Source organism: Talpa occidentalis, unplaced genomic scaffold (assembly GCF_014898055.3).
Source record: "Talpa occidentalis isolate TD23 unplaced genomic scaffold, MPIMG_talOcc4v2.1 talOcc4.6, whole genome shotgun sequence".
Lineage (NCBI taxonomy): Eukaryota > Metazoa > Chordata > Mammalia > Eulipotyphla > Talpidae > Talpa > Talpa occidentalis.
In genome coordinates, this window is record NW_023604972.1 from 81,879,359 (window position 1) to 81,887,362 (window position 8,004).

The 8,004-nt window shown below is 41.0% G+C and overlaps 1 pseudogene; it reads left to right on the forward strand.

Annotated features, from left to right (window-relative positions):
• The first annotated feature begins 3,912 nt into the window (after positions 1-3,912).
• Positions 3,913-5,522, forward strand: LOC119260408 (protein Tob1-like; annotated as a pseudogene).
• Positions 5,523-8,004: the final 2,482 nt, after the last annotated feature.

An 8,004-nucleotide genomic window follows, 5' to 3' on the forward strand; every position in this document is an offset into this window, starting at 1 on the left:
CTGCGTGCTACAAGATTCACTTTGTCTCTCCCCTCTCCCCACTGACAGAATAACCCCTGTTTATAAGAAAATCCACTCAACCCCTTAATGATGACCTGGAATAAACATCTGACATACACTAGCTTTCAAGTTCTCCTGTGTTTAGGCATGAATTGTTCATTTCTATGCCTTTTGTATCCAGTCTGAAGGAAAGACAAATGATACAAGGGATGATTTACATTATCAATGGAGGCAGAGGCTGTGCCTGTGTTTATCTGATCCTCTTTTATTGTATAACAAACGGTGAGATAACCAGCCTGGTGCACAATGACCGTTCAGTTTGAGCCACCCACCCACCTCTTTCCATGTGGACTTTCATTTTAAAATATGTTAAAAAGACTGGCCTTTGAATTGCTCAGCTCCCTTAGTACAGGCAGGCCTGTAGGTAAAGGAAGCTTTTCTCATTTAGTGTCAGGTATTCTCTGCATAGAAGCCGCCAGCGTATTGCAACTGAGACCTTCCTCCCTATCGGCGCTGGGAGGGTTGGTGTCCGCTCTACGAGGGTGGCACAGACGACCCTGTACATCCAAACTCCTCTCAGAATCTGCTCAAAGAATGTGAGGGGAGAGTTTCAGTTCTGGGTCAGATGGAAGAAACACATCCCGCCTGGTCTTTCTGACTGTAACTCTAAAACCTGGATAGAATGGATAAGGGCTCTGTAAAGTGAACAGTAGTAAGTAAATTGGACGAGAATCCGGAGTTCCACTGAACTGGTGTGCGTCTGCCATCTCTCTCCTCTCATCATCCCCATCTTGAACATAGTCTGAATATTAGAAGTGGACTCCCGGGAGCAGACAGTGAGAGTTCCCGGAGAGGCTGGTTCAAGGAGGCGAAAAGAGAGTCCTAACTCTCAGAAAGAGTACAAAAATCCATCATTTCTTTTTTCTTTTCTCTGCTCCCTCATACCCCAGTCCCCAAGCAATCTCTTAATGGCAGCAGTGGGAGCAAAGGAAGCAATAAATAGCAGAAATCAACGAAATTTAAAACAGAAAAGCACTAGAGAAAATGAAAGAAACCAAAAGTCAGTTCTTTGCAAATATTATTAAAATTGATAAGCCTCTAGTAAGAGAAAGGGCGGGGGGAGGGACAAAAATTGCCAATACTAAGAATGGAAGAGAAGATATTGTTACAGATCCCACAGACAGACAATAAAAAAAAAAATCATCAGGGAATGTGACAAACAACTGCAGGCACATAAATCCAACAACTTAGAAGAACTGAATCATTTTCCTGGAAAAGTCCAAACTACTAAAACTCACCAAGATGAAATAGATAACCTGAATAGTTCTACAGTTATTAAACTGGATTTGTAGTTTAAAATCTTCTGAAAAAGAAATTTCCAGGTTTAGATGGTTTCGCTAGGTAACTGTCTCAAAAATTCAAAGATGAAATTAGACCAATTCTACACATGCTCTTCCAGAAAGTAGAAGAAGATGCACTACTTCCCAATTCATCTTATGAGGCCAACTTTAACCCAGTACTAAACATATCTATTATTTCATTGGTTTCAGCGTTTGTTTTTATTACTTCTTTTTTCTCTGCTTGCCTTGGGCTTATTTTAGTCTTCTTTTTCTTTTTTCTTTTTGGTTTCCTTTATTGATTTGACTCCTTTCTTCCTTCCTAGCATTATTTGGTACTTTAAATGAGCATTTAATTCTTTAATTTTCCCTCTACACACTGCTGAAATACACAACTCACAAATACAAAACGAAAACCATAGGTCAATATCTCTCATGGACAGACAAATAATAACTCTTCAACAGAGTGTTAGTGAGTTAAATCAAGTATTATATAAAAAGAACATTTTACCAAGGTCAAGTGTAATTCGTCTCATTAACAGTCTAAGGAAGCAAAATCACATGTTCATTTTCCTTGCTGCAGAAAAAGCATGTGACAAAGTTGAAAATCTATTCATGACAAAAGCTGTCAGCAATCAGAAGTTCAAGAGGACTTCTTCAAACTAAGAAATGGCATCTGTGAAAGACCTATAGCCAACATACTTAGTAGTGATAGATTGTGGATGTCACTTCCCTGGGAGCAAGGCAATGGTGTCCACTCTCTCTACTCCTAATCAACATTTGTCCTACCAAGTGCGAGAAGGCAAGAATAGGAAATGAGTCACATAGATTGAGAAAGAAGAGACAAAATGTGTCTCTGTTCATAGGTGACACTTATGTTATGAAAAAAACTCCAAGGAATTTATTTAAAAAAAAAAAAGTAGAACCAATAAATGAGTTTAACAAGGTTGTAAAATATAAGACAAACATACAAAAGTTAATTGCACTTTTTGTATTAGTAATGTACAATAAGAAACCAGAATTTTCACAAAAGCCACCATTGACAATAGTTTGGAAAGTGAGATATTTTGTGATAAATACCAAGGAGTATGCACAGGCTCTGTTTGCTGATACTGCAAAATAGTGAGGAACGAAAACATCAGAGATCTGAAAATAAAGACACCCTGTTTGTGGGTTGAAAAACTCAATATTGTATAGAGGTCAATTAACCTTAAATTGATATATAGATTTAACACAACTCCAACCAAATTCCAAGAAGGAATTACCTTTTTGAAGGTAAAGATAAGCTGATTTCAAAATTGATATGGATAGGCAAAGACACTAGAATAGTTAAAATAACTTTGAAACAGAAAAATAAGATTTGAGAAATCACTGTCTCCAATAATAAGATTTGTAAAGCTATGGTAATTAAGACAGCATGGTATTGGCACAGGGAAAGGCACATAGGTTAGTGGAACAGTATAGAGCCCAGAAAGACACCCAAAACTATATGGCCAATTGATCTTTGACAATCCATTAATTGGTGCCCAAACACCTCAAGGGAGAAAGGATAATCTTTCCATAAATGTTATGAAAGCAATAGAAAATTCATGTGCAAAAAAATGATCCCTAACTTAACCCTCACACCTTATGCAAAAAATGAACTCAAACTTAACAGAGCTATCCTTTCTCCCTCAGTTGTTAGGGCACCAATTGATAGATTGTTAAAAATCAATTGGCCGCATAGTTTTGGGTCTCTTTCTAAGCTCTATGCTTTTCCACTAATCTTTGTGCCTTTCCCTTTGCCAATACCATATTGTCTTTTTTTTTAAATTTTAATTTTGTTTTTATATTCCCCATACAATTGCAACCCCCTTATTTTGACCCCAAACCCTCCTTTCCCCGCCCCCCACCCCCCATAGAGTGTCTCTGGTTCATAGTTGTTTGTTGATTTTGATTTTTACTTTCTTATAGTTATTCTTTTTCCTGGTCCCTTATTTAGGTTTTCTAGATTCCTGCTATGAGTGAGACCATCCGGTATTTTTCTTTTTCTTTCTGGCTTATTTCGCTGAGCATGATCCCTTCCAGCGCCATCCATGTTGCTGCAAATTGCATGTGTTTATCTTTTTTGAATGCTGAGTAATATTCCATGGTGTATATGTCCCACATCTTCTTGATCCAGTCATCTATTTTTGGACATTTGGGTTGTTTCCAAAGCTTAGCTATTGTAAATAGTGCTGCTATAAACATAGGGGTGCAGGTGCTCTTTGGAATTCCTACGTATAATTATCAATGTGATTCAGTTTAGATGACAGTTTCAAAAGACAAAACTACAGTAATGGAGAACAGATCAAAAGGATATCCTGAGGAAGTTTTTGGGCCATGGAGTCATTCTGTATCCTAATTGTGGCCACTCGTATCCACACGAATGCTAGAGTCCACACGAATGCACAGACATGGCATCAACTTTATGTACAGAGATGAAAAATCATAAAGTAGAGGAGTGAAGCTCTGTCCTTTTGCAGAGTGGTGGGAAGGCTGGGCCCTGCCCTGGCTGTGTGAAGCGAGAGGCGCTCTGGCCACCTGACCAGACGACATGCAGAAAGTGGCAGCTCCAGAGCTCAGAGAGTCTGTGCTCTGCCCCTCTCTCAGGTGTCCCCTCCCCATGGTGCACTCAGACCCCAAAGCTCTTCTCTCCAGCCCAGCAGCGGTGTCTGGTGGAAGCAGCCCTGAAGCAGCCAGAACAAGTCCACTCATGGTGAAGGATAATCTCCTAACGCTAGCACTTTGAATGAAAATTTGTTTCTCTGCCACAGACTGAAGACTTTTTTGGTGGGAGGAACAGGGGTGGGGGAGTTGTAGCACAAACCTAACTTTGTGGCATAGCAGTGTGGCGTCCAAGTAGCACCGAGTTTCAATATTTTGTTTTTGTACAATAAGCTTCCCAGGAGATGTGTCCACATTTTTAGAGAAGAGCTTGGAAGACTTCTTCTTTTTTTTTTTTTTTTAAAGATTTATTTATTTATTTATACAAGCACTGGGTACAGTCAGAAGCGCGGGAGGGTGAGAGAATTCACCAGAGCCAGAGCGGGGAGCAGAGCAGGCAGAAGGACCGAAGTACACTGCTGAGGGGAGCAGCGGGCGGCAGGAGAGGTCTGCGCGCCATGCGGGACCCTCCTCCTGTGGCCGGGGAGCAGCCGGGGATGGAACCGACGCTGCAGAGGCTGCGGGCAACCTCGCAGCCCAGTGCCCAACCGTTGTGCCACCGGGGAGGCCCTTGGAAGACTTCTTAAGAAGAAATCTGAAGGGCTCTGATGTCCTGAAAAGCCAGACAAAGGATCAGAGTTTAGGTTTTGTCACACAGGGCAACCGTGGACCTAGTGACGGAGCAGGCGTCCACGGAGAGCGCTTGGACATTGACGGAGTTCGTGGCAATCTGCCACAGGAGGTCAACGTTTGGATCAACCCTTTTGAGGTTTCCTACCAAACTGGTGAAGAGGGAGCAGCAAGAGTGCTTTATGTGGGTGATGATAATGAAAATGGATGTGAGTTGGGGGAGATCAAAAACAGCTTTAATCCAGAAACCCAGGTTTCCATGCCCATACGTGACCCAGCCTCATCAGCGTGCAGCTCTCCGTCAGCTCCCTTTGGTCAGTCAGCTGCTGGAAGTTCCACCTGTGTGCCCCGGTCCACTCAGCCTTTAGCCTTTACCCCTGCCCCTTTCGCTGCCAAGTTCAGCTCTACCAAAATGAAGAATAGCGGCTGCAGTAACAAGGTGGTATGTGCTTTTACGGTCTGCCCTGGCGTGAATGTGAACGACCTCTTGAAGTGAGAGTCAGTCGTCTCCTCCGTGCACTCTCTGTGTGGGCTGGGACTTGGCCTGCCAGCCCAGCTGCAGCAACATCAGCAGCCAACTCAGCCTCCAGCGCTGCCCCCACCACAGCGGCAGCAACAGCAGGACATCTGTGCTCTTTCTCCTGATGCCAAGGAATTTATTTTTCCTAAGATGCAGGTCAAGGTGGTAGTACCCAAGGAATACACCCAGGTGACAGCCTCTTCACCTTGATCCCATCCAGTCAGTAATGCCTTCATGCGCCCGTGACCTAACGAGGGATCAATGAGAGGTCTTTTGTAGGTGGCTTGAATTTTAGTTTAAATAACATGCAGTCGTCTAACCAGCAATTCCAGCCTTTTATGGCTAATTGAAAAAAAGAAAAAGATGCATCGTATAAGTTAAAGTGCTCAGGCCCAAGGAGGATTCTTTTTGTCATCTTGAGATTTTTTTTTTTTTAAGCTTATAGCAATTATACATTCAAGCTTGGTTACAAAAATAAAACATGCATGATTTTTCATTTGTTGACCAAGTACAACGTTATTGTATAGTGATGGTATAATTTAAAGTATAGTCTCAGATGTGACCTCTTACAGTATTTAAGATACAGCAAAGATATAGCTGATTTTTTTTAAATAAAAATATTGGCACTAATAAGTGGGTTTAGTGGTCTTTTCTAATTGTGTAATTTCATTTGGTACAAAGTTTATAAAATATCAGAGGAAATTTATACTCTTTCTACACCATGGTCTTGCATTTATGTCTTTGTACTACAGTAATCTGTGACAGCAAATTCAGGTGCTTTTATTTTTTTTTTACTGAAATTGTTAATATCTATCTAAAAGACATCAACTATTCTAAAACTTGTGTATAGTGTATTGCTTTTGAGGTGGAATTAAAATGCATGAGCATTTGCTTTTAAAAATGTATTTTCTGTTAAAGGTTTAAAGATTTTTACTCTGTATTATGGGAGAAAATGTAATTATAAGTATTCATTTTATACCTATATTGTGCAATACTTGGAAAAAATGGTATTAAAGTATTTTGAGTCAGTGTCTTACATGTTCAAAGTAACTAAAATAGTTTGTATTAAGTTTGTTTTAAAATTCTTTAAAATGAAAAATAAGAACAACTACAACAATGCCACATAGGGAGCAGAATTATAAAGCTTCCCTCCCAGGCTCTCCCCAACCCTGTTCTCCATGGGAGCCCAAGGCCTCCCTTCATCTCCTAGCTCCTTTGCCCCAGTCTCATGGTGCTGTGCTCCTCCGAGGGTCCAGACTGTGGCATCTCATGAAGGTTGCTGGGACTTTGCTGCATAACTTCCTGCTCAATTGCAACCATCAAAATCCCCTGGATTCTGAGTTGGTTCCCTCAATGAGCCAACCAACACCAATAAAAACAGAAGCCATCCTTGATTTCCACTTCTTTTCAACTTCCACATGCTCTCCGTCCATCAGTACTGCCAATTCTGCCTTCACAATAGGTCCTGAGCGTATTCACGGCTGCCATCACCTCCAGGCCATCTCCATCTTGGGCCATAGCCACACCCCATCCAATTTCCCTGTTTCTGCTTCTTCCTGACCATTATCTAGTCTCAACACAGCAGAGTAATCCTGCTAAAACAAACACCTCATTTCTCCACTTAAAATCCTCTAAAGTCTTTCTGGCATATTTAGAATAAAAGGCTTACTCTGGCCCCCAAGGGCCTCTATACTGGCCCATTCCTGCTACTTAGCTGTCTCCTCCCATTCTTGTTATGCCAGCTATTTGGACCTTCTTGCTCTTTCCAAAATATGTCAAGTTTATTCCCACTGCAGTGCCATTTTAGCAGCCTGGAATTGGCTTCTTCCAGAAATCTGCATGGTTGCTGCATCAGATAGTTCAAGACTCAGCTCTAAAGTCACTTCCTCAGAGAGAACACCGACACTTGAAAATAGCTTTTCCAGCCTTCTACTGTCTGTTCCTTTGATCTGATTAATTTTGTCTTGTCACTTCACCACCTTGTATAAGGATTTATTATAGATACTGGCTTCCCACTGCAAAACAGAATCCATATTCTTACTACTGTTTATCAGACACTGTGAGACTTGACAATAGTTTCCCTCTCTGACCTCATAACCCTTACTCCCTAGGGGCGACCTTGCCTGTGCCCCACCCTGATGGATCCCCCCCAGCTTCACGGACTTCCCTGTGATCTTGGAACATACCACAGGACCTTTGCACTTGCTATTCCCTCTCCAAAGAATTCTATTCCTCCATTTCACTTCCTAGTGTTCTCTCTGCTCAAATGTCACTTTCAGAAAACTTCCTTGCCCATTGTATGTAAAATAGCAAGCTCTTTTTCTTTTGCTATCCTCCTTACCTGATTATTTTTTAAAAATTTTTTATTATTTTATATATTTTGCATCATTTTTCATATTTGCATAATGTATGCATTTTCATCTTGGTTATAGTCCCCATACAATTCCCACCACCCTAGTTTTGATCCTACTCCCTTCTCCACTGCACGCCCCCCACCCCCATAGAGTGTCTCTGGTTTATAGTTGCTTGTTGCTTTTGATTTTTACTTTATTATAATTAGCCTTTTTCCTGGTCCCTTATTTAGGTTTTCTAAATTTCTGCTATGAGTGAGATCATCTGGTATATTTCTTTTTCTTTCTGGCTTATTTTGCTGAGAATGATCCCTTCCAGCACCATCCATGTTGCTGCGAATTGCATGAGATTATCTTTTTTGATTGCTGAGTAATATTCTATTGTGTATATATATCACATGTTCTTGATCCAGTCATCTATTTGGGGGCATTTGGGTTGTTTCCATAACTTACCTATTGTAAATAGTGCTGCTATAAACAT